At 42.7% G+C, this 27,911-nt stretch overlaps 1 long non-coding RNA gene and 3 pseudogenes across 1 annotated transcript; 3 read left to right on the forward strand and 1 right to left on the reverse strand.

Moving 5' to 3' along the window:
• The first annotated feature begins 1,483 nt into the window (after nt 1-1,483).
• On the forward strand, nt 1,484-12,136 carry LOC149106351 (uncharacterized). The gene is made up of 3 exons (XR_016209811.1): nt 1,484-1,974; nt 4,448-4,528; nt 10,325-12,136. It is a non-coding gene; the product is annotated as an uncharacterized LOC149106351 (long non-coding RNA).
• A 1,627-nt stretch (nt 12,137-13,763) lies between these two features.
• On the reverse strand, nt 13,764-19,130 carry LOC149106352 (uncharacterized; annotated as a pseudogene).
• A 5,633-nt stretch (nt 19,131-24,763) lies between these two features.
• LOC149106353 (uncharacterized) lies at nt 24,764-25,903 on the forward strand (annotated as a pseudogene).
• Nucleotides 25,903-26,935, forward strand: LOC149106354 (uncharacterized; annotated as a pseudogene).
• Nucleotides 26,936-27,911: the final 976 nt, after the last annotated feature.

Below are 27,911 nucleotides of genomic sequence, written 5' to 3' on the forward strand. Positions count from 1 at the left end.
AAATTAATCAGTTTTTCTTAGAGATAATTTACTCATGGTTTATTTAAATAATTGACTTTTTGGCTTTAAAATGATATTTATCGAGCTTTTAAATCAATTTTGTGATAATCTGCATTGGACATGGTATAAATTGATATTTTGCCAACACGAAATGGAGAACTGGGTCTTAGGCAAAGTTGCAGGATTAGCATTTTCGTAGAAAGAAAGGCTTGAGAAATTTGTTACATTCTACAGACAGCCTTGCCATTCGCAATGTCCAATAAGGTTAATTTGTTCCATACTGTTGTACAAATAGTGTTCTCTAATTTATAAATTATTTCAAGCTGTTCTTTAAATGATTGCCTTATAACCCCACGTCTGGCTTTTGGTGCATGTAGGATATTGATGTATTGTTGATCCATTTTGCTGTAAATTATCTTAATTGATGTGTCAATCAAAACATATCTTGGATATGCTGGGCTCTTCTGACAAATGTACCTATGCCTGATAACCTTTGAGTGCATTTGGTTGTGTAGTGCAGACAAAATACATGTACATAATATAACTTACTCTTAGCTTACCTATAATTGTTGGTATAATTTAATCATAGCAAAATTAATTAATGGAACCCAATAACAGCTCCTGTAGTCCACAATCTCAGTCGAGAAAAAGAACAAATCACATTGAAATTGAATAATAAAATTATTATTAGAAGCCTATGCAAGTATTCATGATCAGCAAAAAAAATATCGTAATTACTGCTCATGCCAGAGTGATTTTGTTTATTGCAAACCCCTCCAGCAGGAGGAGACTCCATACAATAGTGAAGATGGCTAAATGTATCTTTGGGGACAAGTTAGAAAACAAAACTTTCCAACTTTTCACATATGTTAGAAGTTTAAGCATTTAAACTGTGGTTAATCAGCTCTGTAGTCTACATCATAGCTGTCATCTAAGGTTGTCACCAGTTCGGTTATCTTTTCCCTATTAGCCATTGGGCAATAACTTTAGGTCAATGTCCAATGCAACCCAATAGTTTTACCATTTGAGAAATCATACGACAAAGCTCCCAGTGATTTTCCACCATGCTCTCATGTGATTTCAGCGTGCGTTACCTCTCCCAACTCCCTCAATCCCCAGTGAGTAAAATCCCATTGTTTTCTGACCCTGTCCCAGTTGTGAGCTAGTATTCAAGCTAGGCCGTTTTTTCGCTTTCTCTGCCGGCTTTTGTGGTGCAAAATCTTTCAGCTACGATGCCTAAATCACGTAAAACTCGCAGCAACCGTTCTCAAGCCGCTGCAAACCAAACCGGACCCGGTCGTCCAACGTCTGGCGCCGGACAATCGCAAATCATGTCAGCCAACAATCTGACTATTATAAACTATACAGCCATGCCCACGGAGACTCTCCGTTTTATGCTGTCGCAACGCCACCTAAACCAAACCGGTCCGCGTCGCGTGTTGATCACTCGCCTCTGAGAAAGCGACTCTCCGGCTACGAATACTGCGCCGCAGGTTCCCAAACAGTTATCGGCGATGATCACCTCCATAGTGGAAGCCAAACTGGCCAATTTAAACTCCAGCTCCACAAGTGGATCGGTCATCCCACCTGAAATAGAACCGGCTCAAGCCTCGCCAATTCAACCAACACTGACAGGCGTACAAATCTCGTTCCAGTCCACGAGCCATCAGTCGTGCCCACTCTTCCTCCTGCGCGGTCCTTCAATGGCGGACAAGATGGCGGACCTGTGTAGCGTTGCACTTTCGTCCTGCGTGGCAGACATGTCTAACACCTTTTGACCAATTGTATGTGTTGTTGTTTCTTCCAATGAAAATGCATTGTGATTGTGTCCTCTGAGATTATTTTACTAGGGGACGGGACGGTGTTTGCCAGGTGAACGCTCGAAACCTATCGATTGTGACTTTTATGTTTTGTCGAATCTTTCTGCATGTTCCGAAACACATTTACAGCTGCCTTTGAAGCTTGATATTGTTGGTAAGAAGCTCTGTGAAGTGTAGTGTATTGTATAATGTTGTCTGTAGTAATGGAGTGAGTAATAATGGCTCAAATTTACGAAGCCATTTCGACATGTTCATCTGCAATCTAAGTATTGTTGATCGTGTTGCTTTCAAGCGGCGCGAACTAAGCTGGCACTAGTTTGTGTAGTCCACACTGTTGTGTTTTGCATTTTGCAATTAGGATCTATCGTGCTATTAAACTGCGTAGTATCATTTGCCTTCGTCATGGGCATAAAGAAACGCTGTCATGCCGTCAGAGCAAATTTTCACTCAGCTTAATTTCACCTTGTATCACCAAATGCCACCAAATATACAGCTTAGATGGATAGAAAATTCTATAGAGCAAAGCAAAAGCAGTAGTTTCGAAATAAAGTGCAGGATTGCGAGGATTGAAATTGGTTACAGTTCAAGAAACTTGAGTTTAGTTCAGGATGTCAAGAAATCAAGTTTACAATTCTAGTGACAGTTTGAACTTTCGAGCCTTTATTTTGTCTGATATTTCTTTTCTTCTATCAGTATTGGCAATGATTTCTACCGATTTTAAAGTAAGCAAAACTCCTGGGTACAATCATGAAAACAAATGTACAATACATTTCCCTGAATGTTCCCTACCAAGCACAGTAATTTACGTTTAGCTAAGGGCTGGTTCACACTTTGACATGAGCATTAATAAGCATTAATATAAGCATAAGAAAAATATGTGTGAACTGGGGTTACATAAGCATAAGCATAAGGATGGCCATTGCGCAGGTGCAGTTCACCTTTCAGGAATCAATGATGGCGGATAACGAAGTCGAAATTAGATTGTTGCTACTGTTAAGCCATAGAAATCGAAGAAGATTGCTTAACCTGTCAAAACAATGGAACTAACCTCTCTATTATCATTCGAACGTGTATCACTTTCCATTCTCTAATCCAACCTCCTTTGCTACATCACTCCGAGCCGAACATTTTCTCGTTTTTGTCTTTAAAGTCTGCTGATATTTTGTCGTACAAACAAGGATAATTGGGGACAGATTCCGCCAACTTTTCGTTCACCTGTGTCGCCATGTTTTCAGCTAACAGATTCTGACAGAGTGGGCCTGGATATTATTTTTGTGTATTCCGCTGACAAGAAAACTCTTTATGCTTACACTTATGCTTATGTATGCCCGGTTCACACTCTGGTATTCACAACATAAGCATAAGGCTAGCATAAGCATAAGAAAATGGGAAAAGTTCCATTCCTTGTGCTCATGCTCATGCTTATGCTTACATGTATGCTTACGTAACCCCGGTTCACACATATTTTTCTTATGCTTATGTTTATGCTTATGCTTATGCTTATGTCAAAGTGTGAACCAACCCTAAACGTAAATTAAAATAGGTCACCATGCATGCTTGCAAAAGAGATATGATGTACCTGTCTTACACTATTTTGCCAGTTCTAGTACTATTCATTTACTTCATCACTCCACATTACATTTTGCGGTGACTGGAAGGTACAGTTTAATTTTTGATGACCTTTGATAGGCATACATGAAGTTTTCAGCATAAGGAAGAATGTAATAAACAACTTATGGAAAAGAATTAAAAATAATCCAAATGACGTAGAATCAAAGCGTTCCTCACATTGTTGGATTTCAAAGTCGTAATTTGTGTCCACGAGTAATGATTTTGTTTGCATGCTATTGAGTAAGTGTAAAATTCTGCACTCGAAGGGTTCGCGATGTAGTACTAAGGACTCACCTTAGTTGTAAGCATTAAAGGTTAGGGTTGTTTGTTCTTCTTTTCTTCTGTTGTTGACTGGCATCCTTTAAGCTGTTTGTTTTGAAGCAATGTTTTGTAGACACGTACATGTAGTGTATATAGTCATCATGTGACACCGCTTCAAGAAGTACTTGCTCAGGTTTCCATTTCTATGCGGCTAGTCCGTTAATTAGTACCAGGAGGGATACATGCCAATGCCTTGTCATGTCTTCATTAGGTGGCATTGCCATTATCTCTTTGTGCCAGTTCTTGTGTCAGGAACATTACCATTCTTGTTATCTTCTGGAGAATTTTTTCTTATTTTTGGATACTTGGGTTGTTTGCTCTTTTAATGTGTAAAGAAGGGGAAAACGGTTTGTTTATCTACTTGTATTTTTGTTCTCAATGATGTCTTTTATCACTTGGTAAATATGATGTAGTTCTCACCAGCCAAACTTTGCCACTAGAGATTCAGTCTGTTCTGTTTTGGTTTCACTGTCAGTTGAAATAGGCTTTAAAAAACCTAGGTCTTGATAAGATAGTCTTACTCTTGCAGTTGTTTTTGATTGAATTTTGTTTTCTTTTAAATTTCCCTTTACCAAGGAACAGCTTTTATTCTACAAGCCTGTATGTTATTTTAAAACAGTCAGTCTAACTTAAAATATAATTGCATTTGTGTGATTTTGTGTGTATTAATAATGCTTTGAATTTCTATTTTGCAGTAATGGATGATCATCATGGGTTGGATGAGGGAAAACATGCACAAACTGAAGAAAGTCTTAGCAGAGAAGGGACTAGGGATGGTGAGCATCAGCCCTTACTATTCCAGGTGATCTGTGACATCATTGCGGGAGCCTAGGGAAAGAAATTTTAATGCCGTATCCCATAAACCAACGCACGCACCAATTCAATCTGTTTTCGAATCATGGCGGCTGTTCGGCTACCATGCGGGAAGGTTTGCGACAATGGAACCGACTTCGAGAGAGCAACGAAGGCTCCATCGAAACTTCTTTATAATCAGCACATAAAAAACAAACTTAAGACAAACACACCATTCCCAAAAACCAATAACAGCTTTAATACGAGTAACATTTACTGTTGATAAAGCCAATGTCCAGTACATAAGAAAGAAATAAAAAAGCTAACTTCATACAACGCAGGAGTACATCGAGCATACGTTTGGATTGTCTGCAACGCTCCTCGCCAAAAGTTGTCAAAGCATTCAACAACGCAGAGTTTCTCTTCTTGGCAATAACTGCATTGTACAAGCTACCCAGTGACAAGTATTCTCACTCGTTGATGGCGAAGTATTTTTAAAACAAAAGAGGGCTACCGGTACACTAAAAATCCTGCATAGTTATGAAAGCCTCTGACGTTTCTGGTTTGGAAATTACTGAAGATTCCATAGTTCTAGATGTCAAGTCACAACAAAAGATGGAGAAGAAGGTTCGCAGGCACTTGGCTACGCAGAGTTCTATCATTGAAGCAGACGTCAACCAGAAATCGAGTGGTAAATGGACAGAGCAATGTATCCTGTCTAGTGACAAACCACCATACCGGATTACGGTAGGACTGATGCGTCAAAGAGAGTCAAAATTCAGCCAGTTGAAAGAGCTGCTACTAAAAATTCCACCCTTGAAGCGAGCAGCCGATGGAGGCTTACAGGCAACTTACCCACCAAGTTCGCACGTCCATGGAAATCCCGAGGAAATATATCCGATCCTGAAAGATCCGACTCTCCTCAGAGCCGGACGGCTAGCTTGTTTAGATCTGTTAACAACACTTCCACCGCAGAATAAAACTGCGTACGTCGTCAAAATGTACTCACTGATTCAATGTACATGTAAATTCAACGCTCTCCCGCGGGAAAGAATCGAGCGCTGACGAAATCCGAAAGAATTATAAGAGGATTTGACTCACAGAAGACATCCTAGTAAGTAAGCTTTTGACCTTTCACTTTCAGTCTAATTTAGAATAAATATCTCTCTTCCATGGAATGATTTCTATGTCGCAAACCTTCCCGCATGGTAGCCGAACAGCCGCCATGATTCGAAAACAGATTGAATTGGTGCACGTATTGGGTTATGGAATACGGCATTAAAATTTCTTTCCCCAGGCCCCCGCAATGACGTCACAGATCACCTGGTATATGTATCAGTTGCCATGTGTTGATAACTTTTTTAGAGTTGTGTCTTGCCAAAATAATTTCATTTTTTTGTTACCTGAACACAGTTTTTGATACCTGTGTTTCATTCTCCTTTTTCTCTAAAACCCTTGATCTCACAGTCGCCAAAAATGGCAGCAAGGAAGTTAACAACACAAACTTTGGTTTTTTGATGGTTAAGCTGATGTACGTGCCATTGCCATAGCAACACAAATAAAAATAAACAGGCCTTTAAAATCGGTTTTGTTTATTTGTAGAAAATCTAGTCATTAGATTTTCTTTATAATTTGCATGCAACAAGCTTGTAACGATTCTCACAAGTTAACACCATTTTGCTAATAATTTAATAGAGAGATCTTTAATTATCCCTTGTTGAAGGTTCACTGGAATAAGTAGAATTTCCTTTATTAAAGTTCAATAATTTTCAATACTCCAGTTACTTATTTCCTAAAGTATTTTCGAGAAATTGTGGTTTTCGAGAAATTGGCGTATTTCCGAGAGTGCAAATTTTCATTGAATCGCAATTTTTTTACTTATTACGCGTGCGCTACATTTAACTGGGTTCTTTCGGTAACAAAGAAGAAGCTAAGAATTGCTGGGTTCTTTGCATTGTTACCTTGTCTAACATATCTTTGTGATAAAAGACTAAAGTCATCAATACACTACTACATTCAATTATAGAGAAAAATAGCACAGATACTGTGGGTGTTGAGTAAATAAAATGATTGCTCTATTGACGGCATGTTTGTTTTTTGCAATCTTTGTGCACGTGCTGAATTACATCAGCAAAAACGCTCGCGAAAACTGTGTTTGGCCACCTTAATTGTAATGGCAGCACTTTCTCAAGAATTTTAGGGTTTATGTCTTTATATTATGCTTCAATATCTGGTTAGCTTATGAGTTTTTTCTTGTGCACTAAATCCTCCAGCAATACTAAGAAGAACATTGCAAACCAAATGTGTTAGAGAAAGTCAACTTATAGTTTTGGCTGTTATTTTTCAAAACACATCTTCTCTGAACCTGGATAAATTAGCCAGTTTCTAATTTTTAATTCCTTTTCATCCCGGCTATGAAGGCTTAAAATTTAGCACAGGGAGTGTTTAGTGGATGGAGTTTCAAAATCTTTAGTAAGAAGTGATTGTACAGTACCACTTTAATGCATAGCTTAATATCCTTTCGTATCCATTAAACTAGGCAACAACCCATTGTCCCCACTACAACAAAATAATTTTGTTTTTAAAATTGATATGAAATAAAATTCTCAATTTGCCGGTAGTTTGGGAGGTTGTGTGGTGTATCATAGGTTAAGGTACAGATGTATGGCAGTTATACAAGCAATTTTTGCTGCGTGTTACACAGAAGAAATTTGCATATCATATGTAGTTACTTAAGCATTTGTCACAGTGCACATATTTTTTCTATTCTTTGTTGTGACTTTTGTTTCAAACCCTAAAAGAACAAGACAGCCTGTAGAAAGTTGAGCTTTCTGTGTTAGCAAATAACAACCTTACGTAACTTTTGAAGTGCCATTTACAAAGTAACCAACAGCACTTAAATGACAAAACTGGTAAACCATACGTGTACAATTGCCCCTACTGTATTCTACGCGACTGTATACTTACAGCCTGCAAAGCACTCATTTTCTTTCCTGCAATGGTTTGGGGCACAACAAACAAATGAATTAAGAGCGGTCGAGGAGTTAAAGGGGCAGAGTAAAGAAGCCGCAAAGCTCTTAGAATGAGCTTGACGGCTATTAATGAAGTGTTCGACACTAACTTTCTTTCTAATTCGCCCTTTGGGTAACTAGTTCTGCTTTTGTTGGTTCCCCATGTGTCTTTTTAGTTGCCTACCTAGTAGACTTTTGTTGCCCATTAGCACTCATAAGAAAATTTCAACTTGCAGAAATGCTCAACTTTATTTTCTAAACTTGCCTTCTTGTTTTGGTGTTGCAACAGTGATTCATTGTGCGATTTAATTAATCAGTCATAGAGCACATCCCTCGCAAGATTTTAAACATCCATGAACTGTGCCCACACATTTTGATGAGACTCCACTTTTCTGACAAACAGACCCACTGAAGCACTTTATTGGTCAAATACGATGAGCCAACTGTCATGAATGAAAACATAATTCATGCCCCGAAGCAAATGATCATCATTAATATTATTGTTATATACTATTGGTATTATCTTTTTTACTGGTAGTGTTGTTGTCAAAATAATGGGGTCCAGTTAAACACCAGTATGCCAGAATAAAAAATATTACCCCCAGTAAATGGAATTACTGAGTGAAAGTCAAATATTTCCCAAAATTTCTTAGCCAACACTTCAAAGCCCAAAAATTTATGTTGCAAACTTTGACATGGGCAAGTGTGCCCAGAATAACTGCAGAGCTACCTTAAGTAATGATGAAATGGAATCAATAAAAAAAAAACCATGGTAAGAATGGTGTTGGGCTTGACTTTTCAAAATTACAGAAAAACTCAAATTGCATCCAGGGCCCTCCAGATCACAGTTTTCATGCAACATACACATGTACATTTAAATAGAAACGAATTGTTAGCCAAATTAACTTTAACTAAAACTGGCAGACGCTTTTTAAAAATAAAGTGGTTTGCTATTAAACAGTTAAAAAACAGTCCCTTTATATTCCTTATGTGGAAACATAAAGAATAAAGAGGGTTTGTCAAACACAACTCGATACAACACCACCACCCACATATGGTGCTCTCCCGTGTAGATGTGGAAGGAAAACAACTTGTTTTCAACTCTAAGAGGAATTGGAGTTTGCAGGCCCTGACAGTTGTTCAGATTGTTTTCTTTGGAGGTAATGACGATAAATTGACTAACACTAAATTAATTCAGAGAGCACTCAACAAGCAAATTGATGGCATTTTGTTGGGTTTTTCATTAGCCCGTTGTTGTTAATTTTTTTAATCATGACAGAACTCAAAAATGATACTGTTCGTAAAATGCTTGACAGTGACCTTATAAATGAGTAGTTTTATGGATGTAATCGTATCTATAACAAAATTCTCAATCGTGATTGGTTCTCCACGCACCTATTTGTCACGTAATCAGCGCATGATCACGTGGGTGTCCAATTACAGGTATCCAATTTGAACTTTTTGTAATTGGATACCTATAATAATTGAATACCTATAATAATTATAGGTATCCAATTATTGGATACCCACGTGATTTTCACGTCAATTACGCGCGCTTTGATGGCTTTTTTCGCAATGTTTCCTTCAGTTTTCGACACTTATGAAAAGTGCTACAGGCCTTTTCGCTCAAAAGACTTTCCCAAAAGACATTTTTAATTCCGAAATTTGTTATAGATACGATCTCTTAGTAACTGGACCTTGTGTTGTACAATTCAGGGAGTAATCATGCTCGTAATTTCAAATCGGCCTCGCGCTTTGCGCTCGTCCTATTTTGAAATTACTCACGGAAATACTCCCTGAATTGGTCTCCACTTGGTCCAATTATTATTACTTATTTTGGTGATATGCTGTCGATGGAAAAATCAAATAAATCCGACGTGTTTTACGGTCAACAAATTTGAAGATGGCATGGTCCATTTCCTGGACATTTCTCTGAAAAGAACATCCATTGACATTTATAAGAAGCACACAAACACTGGACAGTATGTCTTGTTTTCTAGTCATGAACGTTGGCCTCGCAAAATTGCTTGACTCTCTCTTTCAGAAACAAATAACAATGATTAAAACGTTCCTATTAGGGAATGGCTTTCCTAAATCTGTGGCTTCTAATCTTGTGTTTCAGACACTGGTTCAGAACCTACAATCGTGGACAGAAGTCCTTGGGACACATATAATTTAACGAATTGTATGTGTTTTACTACTGAAGTTTGAAAAAGGCACTGCTTTCCTTTTAGAGACGCGTTACTGTTCCCCCTCCCCACCCCAATCAATGTTTAAAATCAGAAGAAATTACAGGTTATAGTTTTCAACATTGTATGGGGGTGGGGGGTGGGGGGCGAGGTTAGGCAGGTGAAGTTGTATTCACATGTGGCATGTGCGCAAAAGTGCCAAAAGTGCCAAAAGTGCAAATTTGTCCCAATACTTTTGTCCTTGATTGTAGAACATCTCATCCCAATATCAACAAGACTATGAGTTTTAAGGATTTTAAATTCTAATGTGGGGTTTGGGACTGGCACTAGTTTTGCTAGCCTAATGATATAAATTGCTCTTAACCAAAAAACCAAGCTCTGTTAAAAACTGATTTCAGCTTCATTATGTAGTGTGGTGCTTTGGGCCCAAAACATCAGCCTGAAAACGGTCCCTGCAAGTTGACAAGCCCTTGAGTAGCCAGGAAGTTTCAAGAAATGGGCCCCTTCACAGAAAGTGTTAGTTTTCCACAATATTGTGGTGTCTATTAATGAAGTAAATCCCTCTCCATATTTTTAATAGCCTGGCCAAACCATACCTGGAGGCATTAGATGATATGATGGATGAGGAAGGGGAGTTAGAAGAAGATGATGATGAAGAAAAAGAACAAGGACAAGAGGATCAAGAAGAACAAGCGGAAGGGAGAGAAGAACATGATAATGATGATGAAGAGCTCTACAGAAAGTTAATAGAGGATGAGTTTAGTGACAGTAATGTAGAATAATCAGTATTTATTTTGTAGATTTTTAAAATTTTTCTCAGTATTTCTTTCACAGATGTATTAATAATTAATAATTAAGTAGAGGATGAGTCTGAAATTGTTTTGATTGTTCTACATTTACAACAGCTATTCAAATTAACCCAAACTCAAAGGCTGAAGAAAATATCTCATTACTTTTTTTTACTAAATGAACCACAAATCACTGTTGTCTGTGAATAGTTTTGTTGGGTCTAGATTTAAGGAACAAAATAGTGACGGAACATTTCATCTTTGTTATAAACACCCATTCACAGTCGTGCATGACTAACTGTGGCCACCTTCCTTGGTTTTCTGATTAAGAGCCCAATGACCGATTTGTGCGCGCGCTCGCGCGCGTTGCTAAAGAGGTGAAATTTCACTTCCAGTTACTTACGTCAGCCTGAGCGAAGAAAATAAAAACAACTCAATACCTTGTAAATTCGCTTACATTTTAGATTTTTTTTTTCTCTGTGTTTCACAAATGCAAGATAAAAAAAAGTACAAGCAAAGACAAATAAGAGGAAAGCAGAAAAACAGAGCAAACGAAAGAGAAAAACTAATTCCGTGCCACAATGTTTGATCGTGCTGAAGTACGCTGTTAGTGCGCTGTTAGTGAAGTGCGCACGTGCTGATAGGGTAACTTCCAATAAATATCGGGCGCACGTCCGGCTTTTTTAAATGGTAAAGGAAACGCGGTTTTTCATTAAATCTAGCCTTTTTCGACGAGTTTCACTTAAAGCCAACTTTGGAAATATAGCTATGCATTCCTTTCTCGAAATTATAATTTTTTCTGAAAATTACGAATTTTTCAATATTTTGAAAATCTCCCAAAATCTGACCTTGTAGAAATGAAACAAATCTATGCATAGCGTAATGAGAATTAAATTTAAAACATTAAATCAATGAAAAAAATCCCGATAAAGTAATTTTCCAGGGAGCCTTTGCATTTTTTCAGTATTAGTCACATGACCAAGGGCGTGGCCTGATGACGTCATGATTGGTGTTACTGATCATGAAAAAGTTAAAACACATGAAATAACTCTGAACTAACTAAAAATGAGGTTGTATGAGAATAAATTTTCTTTAGCAACGGCTCGAAAAGATCAGCTAATGGGCCCTTAAAGTAAGCCAATCAAAATGCATGAACAAGGTACGGTGACCACTGTAAATGCAATGATAAGTGTTATATTAGTATGTCCAAAGGGCATTTACCTGTCAAAATAAACTTTCCCAAACTATTCTAACTTTGGTTATTTTGCCTTTGTAACAATACGAATCTCGAAATTATAGTGGTTTTACAACACAGGCTAAAAACAGGCCCTAAAATATAACTTTCGAAACTGTTTGGATAAAGCAACGGTTTGTATCATCAGTGACCTCATGTGCCCATAATTTTGTCCTCCAAAATTGAGTTTATAGCAATGCAGATAATTCAAGCCAATTAATTAAAGGTCAAAAGTCAGATTGTTTTTGTTCGCCCGTGTGTAGAAAGATCTATAGGATTCCAGTTGATAGTGGTATTGGTAATTATACCTGCTCATGAAAACACTAGTTGTATAAATTCCAGTCTAGCGATAAATAAAAAAAGATTTGTAGTCTTCCTTGTCGTAACTAAATTATATTATTGAACTAGTACGAGGTCCGTGTTGGTAAGACATTGGACGAGTTCTTCACCTTGCAATGTTATGACGAGATCCATAGACTTGTGAAAAAAAAAATACCCATATCAGTATCCGACGTAAGTTTCATTACATGTTCAATGCTAAATTCCTGAGGGATGTGCCTACAAACGAGGACTAACAATAGAGCTATAAATCAATGAACACAATTAATCCCTCTATGATTCTCCAACCGAAACAAGTGATTTATTGTTGAAGTATCACTGAACTCCTAATTTTCAACCTGCTTTCATTTCATCGTTCTCACGGTTAATAACAGGCACCCGTTGTAGCTAGTTGCAGCCGATCCCAGGAATGCAAATCGCATTAGCAGTCAGTGCTCTATCTGATAACCATAACGAGTACTTTTAAGGGTATATATTCAAACAGCAATCGTGAAACGAACGAGTCAGTCAAAAAATTGCATGCATAATTAATGTCAGGGGTCGTTCGGAAATCTTGCTAACACCTCCCTGTAAAAATAAGAGAGCCCCTCTGCCAGTTTTGTCCGCATAGTATAACTTCAACTGACGGAATCGCTATGATAATGATGACGACCACAAAGCGCTCTGTGGTGTATTGAATAGGCAACAAAGCGCTTTGTGGTGTATTGAATAGGCCGCAAAGCGCTTTATGGTGTTTTGAATAGGCCACAAAGCGCTTTGTGGTGTGAAAAATTGGAAAAACCAAATTATTTCAGAAAATAGCTGTGAGATATTTGCGTGTCAACGAGCCATCGAGTTTTCAATGTTAAATCCCAAAATAAAACACCACAAAGCGCTCTGTGGCGTTTTGAATAGGCCACAAAGCGCTCTGTGGTGTTTCAACTACTACTGCTGTTTTATAAGGCAAAGCGAACTAGGAACAGTTAGAAAGCACTCCGGACATAAAATCTACTCAACAAGAAACTTCCTGTAATAAATGTTCGATGCTACAGGAGACGGCTTACCCAAAAGGTTCAGTCAACTTCAACAAACTCGTACTGAGAAGAGGGCTTTCGCGAACCGGCTTTCGTGCGAGTGACAAGATTGGGAATAGAGAAATATTGCGCAGATCGAGTGGTAGTTTTACAGCACCGAAACTAATGGTTACACTACTTCTCAGAGATTTTGTTTTGCCTCTGTAATATCATTGAACGATCTGAACGATTTGAGGATAATCGAAGCGAGGAGTTTAATATTGGCTTGCCGGGAACACGCAGTTCGCAAACCGGAGAACAACCACTGTTTCAATCTTCGATCAATCATATTCATGTTGAATTTAAAACTGAAAATACACTACGCCAGTAGTCTAAATGGACACACACTAGGCCCCGATGTACTGTAAGCTTTATCTTCAATGCAAGCGAAATCTCCCCGTAACGAGAACTAGATACAACCAAGATGGCGGACGAATGAAGACTGATCGCGCGGGCTTTTATACCACAATGAACGCCGCTGACCGACCGACTACAGCGGAGTGCCGCTGGACAACCAGCCTACTGGCGTGGCTTCTTTTTCCTTCTTAAACAAATAAACATGCAAACAAAGAAACACTAGGCGATAAGTCGGTATGAAATACATACACAGGTTATGTGCGAGAAATGTACTGTACGAAGAACAGTCTTAAAGTTTCGAACCAGATGAGAAAAAAAAACTTGACAAATGCTGAGAGACAGCTAAATGTCTAGAATTGTCCGGCTACGGCTAAAGGATTAGAATCGACCGGGCTACTTCAACTCTACTACATAGTCCTGAAGACGTTGCGGGAGACGCCGTTGCCGAGTTGGGCGCTTGTTCACTGCAGGGCTAACACTTGGAGAGGGGGGAAGGTATAACCTCGACGTCATCCGGCGAGCCGGGTTGGCTATCCTTACCGGATCTCAGGACATCTTCTGCCGGGACAAAAGCGGAAGGTGGGGACGATAACTCGATAGGGATCCCTGGGGCAGATGGAGGTAACGGAGGGCTTTTTGGGGAAGGTTCCTCGTCGTTAGGAAGTCCTCGATCATCAGTAGAAGGGCTCTGGTCGACACCGACGTCAAGATCGCAGTCGCTGGACTCTTCTTCACTGGGGCGCCAGGGCGTGTGTACTCGGAAGGGAGCGACCTTATAGCACTCATTCTTCTTCACAAGTTACGAAACGTTTCGTAGCTGTGAGCTAACAAACTTGCGAACATTGCACCACTCACCGTCCACTAAGACAACGAGGTATCGGTCACGACTTTGGGACTTATTACGATCACAGTAGAGGTAAACTAAGTCACCAACAGTTATGGAAGGAGAGCTGCGCAAGTCACTACGCGGGGCTTTCGACGTTTCACTGTGGGGATGGTTTACCAGTCTTTGTAGATGCTGCTCGCGTATTAGCGCCTGATCTGTTAGGGGAATCTGAGAGTTGGTAAACTGATCTCTCTGAGTCCACATTTCTCTAGAGGATAGGCCGTGGTGGCGGATTCTTGAGTTCAGGTGGGCAGTGGCTACGGACAGAGTCCTAGGAGAGACAGAGTCACCTTCCGGTTGCAACCGCTGGATCTCGTGTTCCAACTCTTGGATTGCTTTTTCAGCGACAGGGGTCTTGTTCTGATTCTTCACGCGACCTATCTCAAGGCTAATCTTGTGTTGCAATAGGACTTGGTCATTCACGAGAGCTCTGAAGGCGGGCGCTGGGTCACACCGAATGACAGCGTTAGGCCCATCAAGGGGTCGCAGGCCGACGCATAATTGGATTAACCCATCGTGTAAGGTCCCATGCTTCTCGTCTACCACGAGGAGGGTCGAAGTATAGGAGGTAACGCACTCTCGGAGCACCAAAATAAGTTGGCGAGACTGCTTCAGGATATCGGCTGCGAAGGAGACACCCACTGCTGCTGGAGGATCAGAAGTTGACTGTTCTATAACAGCGTGGGGGACGTGGCGAAGTGCAGCGCAAGGATGAAAACCAAGAGAAACGCGCTCTATGACCTTGTCTAGGTCAAGGGCGTAAAAGTAGCGGCTGACAACTTTCTTAAGCTGGAGACACGATGGATGAGACAACCTGAGGTGCAGGGCGGTTAGTAAACCATCTAAGACTTGTCTGGGCACTACGATACAATTACGCGAAGGAGCCAAAGGCTCAGTCTTTTTCACGACTAAGAGGCCATCACTGGAGATAGAGGCGACAGACAAGTACCTTTTCACCTCCTTAATGTTAGTAAGCTTCTTGGAAGGACGAGTCCCTTGTATTAGGTGGGCATGCGTTCGACGTAAGTCCGCGCACTCAGACTGGATAGACAACCAAGTTTTTCGACTTGTGAAAGGGAGGTTTTTCTGACCAGATAGGACGTCCTGGGCAGATAGGTGTCGGACGACAGACTCCTCAGCTTGGGTGATAAATTTGCACACCTGACAAGAGGGATCAGAGCAGTCCGATGCATTGCAGCTTGCAAAGTCAGAAGGTAGGATCGTAGCACAGGCAACATGCCTCACGTTGGCTTGGAAGCGGCTGACAGTTGACAAATAAGTCGACACTCGCGGGCTAGCAGAAAACTCTCCCCTGCACATTTTCTCGAAGGCCTGGACACAAGGCTTACTGTCGGTGAGTACGCAAGCCTTGTGTTTAGATTGTATTAAGTAGGGGCTAAAGTGTTTTGTTGCAACGCCAATTGCAAGTGCTTCAACTTCGCACGGTAACCAGGATAATTGGTGACTACGTAACTTTGCACTAAAGAAACCAGCGAGGACTAGCTTGTCACCCCTCGAGATGTAGAGAGTGGCGGCGATGCCGGGTCTCTTGACAGCAGCGTCGGTCACGATCCATAACTGGTCATCTGGCTTCGGGGGAGTAACTGTTTGGCTAGACGCCACGGCAGCTTGAGAAGACTTGAAGGCTTCAGTAAAATGTTCGGACCAGACAATGTCATCCTGGGACTGTTTCCCGGCTACAGCCTCGTCAAGGGGGGCCAATAGAGCAGAACAATGTGGAACGACACGAGCAAGGACCTTGACCGCACCGATAAGGGACTTCATGCCGCCAACTTTATTGGGAGGACTGCAGGAGGACAGTGTTGAGACGCGATGAGGGCTGGCGCGAAGAGTGCCTTGGGACCGAGTCCAACCCAAGATAGAAGTAGTTTTGGGGTTGATGATGGTCTTCGACGCCGAAAGGCGCAGGCTAGCTTTATGGAGAGCTTGGAGAACAGAAGACACGCGACACATGAGCTCTTCAAGTGCGGTTTCCGAGCCAGGTATACCCATGGCCGACCGGGCATAAACGCATACGCCCCGGAATGGGTGGCGACTCCGCATGGACTCATGGACTCACGGGCGAGAGGGATCTGATAGAAGGCTCTGGCTAGGTCTGAGACGATGATGTGTCTCCACTGAGCTATGCAGCGTAGGGTAGAATCCATGTCCGGGAGCAGGGAAGGCTGGGGTTTGCTATAACGACCTACGTCTGCGAAGTCAGTGACGAGACGAAAGCCACCCGATGACTTTTTGACCAGGAACGACGGGTTAAGATACTCGACAGAAACATCAGTGTCTTCGGGGCGACGGAACACGCCAAGATTTTCTAATTCATCGAACTTCTGCTGGAGCTCGACAAGTTCATCGCGACCTTACAGAGGGAGGCGACCTTTACGCTGTGGAGGCTCTACCAGGCCCATATTTACTTTTGCCTGAAGGGGACCAAAGGCACCATTGTAGCCCGTAATTGCTGGATCGAAGACGGAGTCGTACTGGACCAAAAGGTTACGGAACTTGCTTGTGATGTCTGGAGGGAAGAGGTTGTTGGGGTCTAGTGCCACGCCCTGGGAGTACTTTTACTCTGAAACTGGGAAAGAACACGCCCTGTGGTACGGAAGGTTGTCAACTGGGTTGGAAGACTAATCTTGAGTAGACGGACAGAAGACAGGGTTGACTTGGCAAAAGTGTTCATTTCGTTTCAGGACATAAGGCCTATCTGAGAGGTTAGGAATACGCACTCTACCCGCGACGCTTGTGATGAGACAGGGAGGCGGCCACATGTCAACGACTTTGGCCGAAAGGACGTTAGTGGCGTCAAATCGAGGCTCTAGAGCGTACTCAGCATCAGGTAAGGAATCTTCCGGGAGAACTATTTCTATAAAGTCGCCAAGCCAGACAGTGGTGGAAGAAGATGGTGCACGCAGCACTTGTGCACGGCGGACAGCATTGTGAGTCGGAGGATGGTTGACAGATCCGTAGGTGAAGATGGTACCATCCCCAAGGATGACCTGGCGTTTGGCAGGACGAATGGTTATGTCATTTGCTTCCATGAAGGGAGTATCAGCCAAGACATCTACGTCCAGATTCTCCACAACAAGACCTTCAAACTGAAACGAATGACTCCCACGGGTGAGGCTCAGGCGAGTTTCACCCAGGACTTTCAAAGGAGAGGAGCCATCCGCTTGATGAGCTGACTGAGAGCTATGCCAAATCTCTGCACCGAGCCTCTGTACGGCGGAGAGTCTGATCATGTTACCTATGGCGCCGCTTTCAATGATGACTCTAGCCTGACGATGGCCGAAAAACGTGTCAATGCACGGGGACTGACGTACAAGGACCCTCCTGGATGCATCAGACGTAAATGGATCACTCTGCTCAACCAGATTCTGATGACACGGCAGGTCAACATCACTTGACAAAAGGTCTAACTCAACGCTGTCGTCATCCAGAATTGAAACAATCTGACGAGCTTTCAGAAGGTGCAAACGGTCCTGTTCAGGAAGGAACCCACATTTGCTTAAAAAGTGGCTGTGAGAAGCGCGGCCAGCTTGTTTACAGAGGGGGCATTCTTTCGCCTTTTGAGAGGAGCGTCCCGGAAACCTCGCAGACGACTTACTGTAGATCGGTGTACCCCTCCGAAAAGAGGACTTCTGAGTGGCAAATGAGGCTCCTGTACGCATGACTTTTGTGTCTTCAGCAGAACGGATTTCATCAAGGAGTGAGTCCGGCGCCTGGGAGATCTCAGGCTTTAAGGACGCCAAAGTACGAGACCGAAGTTCAGTTCCATATCGTTGCTTAACAAGTTTAGGTAAAGCAGGGTTAATCAATCTCAGCCACGTTAAAATAACAAAATTCTCTAACGTCGGTGACAATTCCTCTTCCTCCTCAAGAACAGAACCGTGGTGGAGCAAGGCGTGAGGTTTAATTAAACTGTCCTCCACAAAAGCCATAAGACGCTGGAAAAGATCTTCGGGGCGCTCATCGGGGTTCAAATCAATGTCATCCTGGTCTAAAAAATAACCCCCAGTAGTCTGGAATCCGAAATGAAGTCTAATTGTCTGCCATATGTCCCTAATACAAGTAGAATTCTTGACAATCGTATTACGAGAGATACTTGGGCAATAATTTGCAATCTGGCCTAGCATGAGTTCGAGCATGTTTACCTTTTGGGTAGCCGTTCGCCTTCGAGCAGCTGGAACCGACTCCCCATCATCAGTGTAACTGCGTAACGGGCTCGCCCTAGTCTTTTTCAGTCACGACGACCTTTCGCCCAAAAATGGCGCGAAATTGGCGTCCAGAGACAAGGTGTAGAGAAGATTTTGTTTCCAACTCTCGAAGGAGGTTAAAGTTTCGTTCTTTAAGAGGCACCACTGCTTGGGGGCTCTGTTAGAAGACATCGCAGCTCACGGAACGAGATGATATTGGCAACCGACTCTTGGCTGCTCGGGAATCCCGACGAATCTGTCGATAAAGTGCGTTGGATCTGACGAGGACGTGACGATTCGAATCTTTACCGCTGCCACCACGCCAGTAGTCTAAATGGACACACACTAGGCCCCGATGTACTGTAAGCTTTATCTTCAATGCAAGCGAAATCTCCCCGTAACGAGAACTAGATACAACCAAGATGGTGGACGAATGAAGACTGATCGCGCGGGCTTTTATACCACAATGAACGCCGCTGACCGACCGACTACAGCGGAGTGCCGCTGGACAACCAGCCTACTGGCGCTAAGCGGTCAATTTCCGATAGAAATCTTGTGAGGTAAATACAATTCTTGCAAATAGCCGTTGCATATTTCCGTTCAGAGTCACTCTGGTTCACAGTCAAGATTTACAAAGTCAAATATTGCTTCCGTAAGCTACCTCTCGAAAAATCAATTTTTCTCGAGGACCGAACTGCAAGGGGGTTTAGCTACCAGTCTTATGCTGCGTGTTATTAGATAGAACGCATGATATGATTGGCTCAATATATCACATTACGTCAGAGGACATATCTGCCACACAGGACACAACTGCAACGGTACAGACCTGCTACTTTAGACTTCGGCAATCCGGAAGATGTCGCCTCCATCTACAGGAACTACAGGCTTCCGTCGGTGGCCAGCCACCTTTCCAACAGCCAGATAGCGGCCATTACAAACGGTGAGTACGTGACCTTGGTAGCCTTCTCCCCTTTTCCTCCCTCTTACGCGATCGAGTAAATTCCAACTTAAGTGGCAGTCCCGCTAAAAGCGGTCCACTCGACTTCGGGACCAAAAATAATTTTCCTTCATTTTTTGTCAGTGAAAAGGGTTTGACATACATATATATAAAAAAGCAATTTATTATTTTCCAACACGTTATTTTTGTTTTCGTACGAGCCATAATTGAATTTTGGCCGAACTGACGTTGCCGACCGTGATCAGAAAGGTAAAATTCACCGATTTTGTGAAGCGTGCTACGTCGCCTAAAATGCAGCTCACGGAATTTCGTTTTCATACGAATTTTAAGGTACATTCATTACTTTGACTGATGAAATATGAAAACTTTTCGAAAACTTCTAAGCTTACCAGCGAGGCTGGAAGACTCCCTACTCCGAGGCCTTTGATCACCTACTAAAATTTAGCCAAATTTGACGGGGAAAAGCTCCAAAGTTGGGTCTAAATGAGGCCTAAAAAGCACATCACAATAAATTTCATACCTTAATAAACCGTTCTATAAGTTCAAACCGGTGGGTATCTCCTTGGATTGCATGCGAGAACAGATCAAAATCTGCCACAGTCAGTGTGTTTACATAGGTATCGCTCGTGTCAAAGGGTATTTGCATAACCCTATCACCCGGTGAAAATACATCTTCTTCCGTTCAGGTTCGTTTGTTGACCTTCTGAGTAGTGGCAAATAGCTTCCTTTAATACTTGTGTACACTCTAGATCCAGTTTTGAGGTGAAGGTTGCGTTAAAGTTGATCAATTCTCAAGACTTGCGAGACTCCAAAAGTAAATAATGGCGCCAGTCTGCAGAAATTAACCGTAGCCGTCGTCCTGACCCTTCAATAAATTCTCCCGCAGAGGTAGCACAAGGAGAAGAAGAAAATCGTAAGTTTTCATTTACCGTTTAATGGCAACTGAATCCTGTACTACTGCCAAGACTACTGGGAGCTTGAGGGCTATATGCCCGAATTTGAAAAACAACAACAACGAACACTTGCCGGTTGGATCACTGGGAAATGAACCTGAATGAACACGACACGCTTGAATGGAACTATGTTTTGCGATGAATGATGGGCTTTACTTCTGTTTTATGCTTGATGCTTGTCTTTTAGTATCTTGCACAGCGCATAAAATAAACTTCGGGATCCGTTTATCGAGCTGTTTATACAACGAAAGCTGCACTGGCTTCGTCAAAATGTCACACAAGTTGTAGCGTGACCAATTACCCAGGTATCTGTATGTGAGGCCCCAAAGGGTAGAGTTTTTCAGCCGTTTGGGTCATAAATAGGGTATCGATCTTGGCCATTTTGGTTATAAATTGAGTATGGTTTTAGCACTCTGGTCTTGAATTGGGTATGTTTCTTAGCAGAAGCTACTTTTTCATCATTATCAATAAGACCTTCAACAAAAGCCCTTCATAACGTATGTTTAGTGCAACTGTGTCAGCCGCAACGGTCATAAATAGGCTATCAAATTTTCACCATGTCCTTTAACTTACGAGTTCATTAAAGAAGACTTCCGCTCTCTGGCTTTGAGGGAAATTTCAAAATGATCTCACGTGGCCTTGAGCATCGTGATATTGAATCCCATGGTCGGAGCTTATCGTTTAAAATTAAGGGCCCCTGCTCAGGGATGGCGGAGCGCATTTCGAATTGGAGAGGGGGAGGGGGGGAGGGGGAGGCTTACAAGCGAGCGCCATAGGCGCTTACTTGTAGGGGGTCTGGAGATATTTGTAACATTATTATTTCAAGTATTTTTTGCTTGAAATTGGGGTGGATAAAGCCCCCTCCCAGCTTCCCCGGCTCCAACGTCCTTGCTGCTGTTGAAAGAAGTTGATAATTATACCCCATTTATGACCAAATCGGCTGAAATACCAGAGCCTTTGGGACCGTCCATACCTACATAGCCCATATAAGGGAGTACTTCCCGGGCACCAACGCTTGAGTCCCATACCAGTGTGAGTGCATGTCCCATCACTTAACCATATGTTTCGCGAGGCGGAGAACTCAAAGACAAACTATTTTTATGGCCAATAATTCTGGTGTCGTCAGAAAAAATGGGAAGGGTGGTAGTCCTATAAACACAAAGTGAGAAATCGGCCTCTCAACATCTGCACGCGCTTCGATATGGACGTTTTTTTGGAAAGTTTCTTGGTCCCATCTTTTGATTTTCTTCCATTGTGTTTTCTATGAAAAATGGACGGCTGATAACGGGAAAGGAAAAGTGAATTTTAGGTCCATGTCTGCTTCCTCCGCCCTCATGTATTAGCAACTCCATATTTTCCGAGGAAAGGTAGATTAAAATTGAAAAGGTGCAATGATTGTCGTCGTTCGGTCATACTGAAAAGATTGTACTAGTCCAAAAAATTAATGGGTGGCTTTTTCATTATCAATATTGAAATGAGAAAATCTTCCCAAATCTAATGATCGGCGCGCGCAGGGTACGGGATTTGCCCTCGGCCCCTGGTAACTGGCCCAGGGCGGGGGGGGGGGGTACTTCCAGAAAAGTTGATTGGGGGTGTGCGGCCTACTTCCCAAAACCCTTACCTTCTTTATGACCAAACTCTGCGTTTTTTGCTACCCTATTTATGACCTGACCAAAAATTCGATAGCCTATTTATGACCGTTGAGGCTGACACAGTTGCCCTAAACATACGTTATGAAGGGCTTTTGTTGAAGGTCTTATTAATAATGATGAAAAAGTAGCTTCTGCTAAGAAACACACCCAATTCAAGACTAGGGTGCTAAAACCATACCCAATTTATAACCAAAATGACCAAAATCGATACCCTATTTATGACCCAAACGGCTGAAAAACCCTGCCCTTTGGGGCCTCACATACAGATACTTATATAGCCCATATAAGGGAGTACCCGCCTCCCGGGTAATTGGTCACGTTACAACTTGTGTGACATTTTGACGAAGCCGGTGCAGTTTTCGTTGTATAAACGGCCTGATAAACGGATCCCGAAGTTTATTTTATGCGCTGTGCAAGATACTAAAAGACAAGCATCAAGCATAAAACAGAAGTAAAGCCCATCATTCATCGCAAAACATAGTTCCATTCAAGCGTGTCGTGCTCATTCAGGTTCATTTCCCAGCGATGCAACCGGCAAGTGTTCGTTGTTGTTGTTTTTCAAATTCGGGCATATAGCCCTCAAGCTCCCAGTAGTCTTGGCAGTAGTACAGGATTCAGTTGCCATTAAACGTTAAATGAAAACTTACGATTTTCTTCTTCTCCTAGTGCTACCTCTGCGGGAGAATTTATTGAAGGGTCAGGACGACGGCTACGGTTAATTTCTGCAGACTGGCGCCATTATTTACTTTTGGAGTCTCGCAAGTCTTGAGAATTGATCAACTTTAACGCAACCTTCACCTCAAAACTGGATCTAGAGTGTACACAAGTATTAAAGGAAGCTATCCGCCACTACTCAGAAGGTCAACAAACGAACCTGAACGGAAGAAGATGTATTTTCACCGGGTGATAGGGTTATGCAAATACCCTTTGACACGAGCGATACTTATGTAAACACACTGACTGTGGCAGATTTTGATCTGTTCTCGCATGCAATCCAAGGAGATACCCACCGGTTTGGACTTATAGAACGGTTTATTAAGGTATGAAATTTACTATGATGTGCTTTTTAGGCCTCATTTAGACCCAACTTTGGAGCTTTTCCCCGTCAAATTTGGCTAAATTTTAGTAGGTGATCAAAGGCCTCGGAGTAGGGAGTCTTCCAGCCTCGCTGGTAAGCTTAGAAGTTTTCGAAAAGTTCCCGTATTTCGTCAGTCAAAGTAATGAATGTACCTTAAAATTCGTATGAAAACGAAATTCCGTGAGCTGCATTTTAGGCGACGTAGCACGCTTCACAAAATCGGTGAATTTTACCTTTCTGATCACGGTCGGCAACGTCAGTTTAGCCAAAATTCAATTTTGGCTCGTAGCAAAGCAAAAATAACGAGTTGGAAAATAATAAATTGCATTTTTATATATGTGTCAAACCCTTTTCACTGACAAAAAATGAAGGAAAATTATTTTTGGTCCCGAAGTCGAGTGGACCGCTCTTAGCGGGACTGCCACTTAAAGCTCCAGGTAGGTAACGAGGGCCTTACTATCCTCCTGCCATCTCCCGCCCAAATCACTAGCATCGATCGTTGGCTCGATGCTTTCGCCATATACTCCTCCGTCATTCTGTATTCCTACCCTTCCCGCGGGATTGACTTAATCTCTTACCAGCAGCTGATCCGTGAATCAGCGAGAAAATTCCCGGGTATGGCTTGGTACGTCTATGACGTAGAATTTAGGCGCCGGGCCTGCAAGAACCTCTCAAAGAAATGGGGGGAGCGGGATGTCCAGCTTTACTTGGATACGTTTACGGGCTTACCAAAGTCCACCCTTTGTAAGTCCTGTAGCAGTAGCGACCACTTTACGGGTGCTTGCCCCCTCTCTCCCAGGTCCAAGGACTCTCCCGGCCCAAACCATGCTGACCTGTGCTACAATTTCAACAAAGGGGTCCCCTGTGCCCGTACCCCCTACCGCTACAGACACCAGTGCAACAAACCTGGATGCTCAGCAGCCCACCCTGGAAAGGACCACTATGATTTGTCCAACTCAGGATCCCAGCCAAAGTCAGCTAGCCGCTCTAGCCATTCCTCCCGAAGCCATACATGATTACCTGTCAAAGTTGTCCCCTTCCATTCCCATTAATATCCCTCAGCTTTCCTCTTACCTGTACGATCATCCTGACCACGACTGCATTGAAAATCTCCTTACTGGTCTCACGCAAGGGTTTAGAATTGGTTTTCAAGGTCCACGGACCCCCAACGAATATTCTAACGTCCTGTCTGCCAGGGACAACCCCTCCATAATCAGCAAGAATATTCTGAAAGAGGTGCAATTGGGCCACACAGCTGGCCCTTTCATCTCGCCCCCGCCCCCCCCCCCCCCCCCCCTTTTCCCAACTTCCAGGTTTATCCCATTGGGGTTGCTCCAAAGAAACACTCCTCTGATTGGCGTACAATTTTCCACCTGTCATATCCCAAACATCACTCCACAAGTGTCAACGCTCGTATCAGCCCCAGTGATTATTCATTGCATTATATTAAAGTTGATAATGCCATCTCAATCATCCAGAAACTTAGTCGGGGTGTTTTATGTCTAAGTTAGACATCAAGTCTGCCTTCCGCAACATCCCCGTCCACCCGTCAGACTGGGAACTCTTAGGCATGAAAAGGAGGGTCATGTACTACTTCGACACCGTTCTCCCCTTCGGCTTGCGGAGTGCTCCTTACATCTTTGACCAATTTTCCCGCATACTTGAATGGGTTATTAAGGCCAAACTGGGTATTCGTAATGTCATCCATATCCTGGATGACTTCTTTTTTGTTACCAAGCCACCACGGTCTGACTGCCTCACAGCTCTCTGGAACATCCTTTGTCTGTTTACAGAGCTTGATATCCATGTCGCCCCGGGTAAAACCTTCCCTCCCACCACATCCCTGGAGTTCATGGGTGTTCTCCTGGATCCAACAAAATGGAAGCCCGCCTCCCACTAGACAAGCTAACCAGGACCAAAGAGGCCTTGCATGAGTGGTCTTGTAAGAAATCTGCTACCCTGAAAGAACTTCAGTCCCTGATTGGTACCCTTCAGTTTGCCTGCAGAGTTGTGGTCCCAGGCCGAGCTTTTCTGCATCGCATTATTAGTTTAACCAAGGGTATTTCCAACTCCAGATGCCACATCAAACTTAATACAGAATTCCGCAAGGACATTTCCATGTCGCTGGCCTTTCTTGACAACTTGAATGGGGTTAGTTTCTTCTTGGGGGACACCTTCTCTCCTCCCCAGATCTCCAGTTATTTACCGATGCCTCTGGGTCTCTCAATTATGGTGGGTATCTTAATGGGCAATGGTTTCAAAGCCACTGGCTCCCTCAGCACTGCCTTAACCCTGTTACTGGGATCGGCATTGACTGGAAGGACCTTTTTGCTATTTATATTGCCTGCTTTCTCTGGGGTCCCCACTGGTCGGGTAAACGTATTTGTTTCTGGTGTGACAACCTCCCTGTTGTTACCATCATTAATTCAAAACGTTTTAAGTCATCCAGGATCATTGATCTGGTCCGCTCCATTACCATTTTGACCCTAGTACATAACTTTACCTTCACTGCCAAACATATCCCAGGGCTGGACAACTCTATAGCTGACTCTCTGTCCCGTTTTCAGATGGATCGCTTCCACTCTCTGGCTCCCAATGCCTCACCCACCCCCTGTACCATCCCTCCATCAGCAATGGCCATTTAACAGCATCCGTCTACCACTACTTTGGTGCCTCGCCGGCCTCTAATATCCATCGAGCCTATGGTGTCGGTCAGAATCATTTTATTTCCTTTTGCCTCCTACAAGGTATCGTTGGTCCCTCTTGCCCTCTTCTCCCGGCATCTGAAATCACCTTAATTTATTTCGCTGCCCACCTGGCCAAAACCATATGCTACAATACAATCAAACTTTACCTGTTTGCAGTTCAAGATCTCCATAGGCAACATAACTTTCCATTAAAATTATCAAAAATGTATCCAAAAGGTCCTCACTGGCATCAAACGGTCCCAGATGCCTCCTAAATTAACTCGCCACCCCATAACTATTCAAATTTTGGTTGCAATTTACAATTATTTCCAGCCTCCCCAAAGTTACAATGTAGACCATGTAATGCTGTGGGCTGCCTTCACCTTAGCCTTTTTTGTTTTTCTACGCGCAAGTTAATTTACTTGTAATAGCAGTAGTTTTGACCCTACTGTCCATCTTTGTCTAAGGGATATTACTTTTATCCCTAACATTGAATCCCCCAACCACATGCTTGTTTCCATTAAGCAATCCAAAACTGACCCTTTTCGCAAAGGCTGTACCTTAACCATAGCAAGGTCCACCACCTCTATCTGTTCTGTGATGGCTATGAGAGACTACCTGCTACAATGTAAACCAGCTGCTACAGGCCCTTTGTTTACCTTCACCAATGGCAAGTGGCTCTCCGGTGCCTCCCTGACTAAGGAGCTCCGTTCTGTACTGCAAGGTTGTGGCCTACCTGCCGATCATTATTTCACACACAGTTTCCGCATTGGTGCAGCTACCACTGCAGCCGCAACAGGGGTCCCTTCGTGGCTTATCAAGGTACTGGGCCGCTGGAGCTCAGACTGTTATGAACGCTACATCAGAACTCCTAAAGAAACACTATTAGCTATCCCTAAGAAATTAGTCATGGATAATTCTAATGTTGTAATTTAGGTCTACTGTAAGATCTGCTTGGACCCTTTCAGCCCTATTATCAACATGCAAATTCTCCCCACTGGCTTACCCTATTTACTAACACTAGTCGGTCGAAAGAGATTGATTCCTAACAGGCCTTATTTTTATTTAGCACAATTTCTTGTCCTTTACTGCCTACTAAGCAGCAATACTCACATTAATTTCCATGCTGCTTACACCACTGGGCTGAAAGGGTCAATCATTCAAGTTAATTCCATTATCTATTGATTTATAACTTTGTGTAGTAACTTTAGGATTATTCATTGAGAACCATGCTTCTTGTATATCACTGTAGGTGGCAGACCTCCTACTAGTATGAAGGTCTGCTTTGTTTTTCTTTCCTGTGGGGTAATTGTGTTCACCCCCTCCCCCTCTCGCGCTAGCAGTAGGCTCACACAATCGTGGCAGGGAAGTGCAACCTAGGCTGCACTTTGCCCCACAGTACGTGCTATGGCCACCCTTGGAAATAGGTCCGGATCTCTCCAAAATGGTGTCATCGTACCATCTGACCTATTGTCCTCCCAGTGGGGCACCCCCTCTTCTGGTCCATCCTATGCTACTTCCAAGGAAATAGGTCCGGATCTCTCTAGGATGGTGCCATCGTGCCATCTGACCTATTTTCCCCCCCAGAAGGGCACCCCTCTTCTGGTCCCCTTAATAACATAGGTTCCCCTAGAGACGCCGCTACTCTAGGGGAGATAGGCTCTGCCTTCCCTGCTACCCATGTTTTGCCACTATAATCAGTGTTTTGTTTCTGTTTCCTGTATCTACCCAGCAAATGGGAGGGGAGGTTGCAATGTTGTTACCCATATAAATGTCCTTGATGGTACTGTTAGATCTGCCCCTCCCCCTGTGTGGATGTGGCTTCAATAATTTATACTAAATTGCACACCAGCAGGGTCTCGTTAATTAAAAGTTTAAGCATTTAAACTGTGGTTAATGAGCTCTGTAGTCTATATCATAGCTGTCATCTAAGGTTGTCACCAGTTCTGTTATCTTTTCCCTATTAGCCATTGTG

The sequence above is a fragment of the Orbicella faveolata genome, unplaced genomic scaffold (genome assembly GCF_042242905.1).
Source record: "Orbicella faveolata isolate gen_17 unplaced genomic scaffold, um_ofav_v1 contig_3, whole genome shotgun sequence".
Classification (NCBI taxonomy): domain Eukaryota; kingdom Metazoa; phylum Cnidaria; class Anthozoa; order Scleractinia; family Merulinidae; genus Orbicella; species Orbicella faveolata.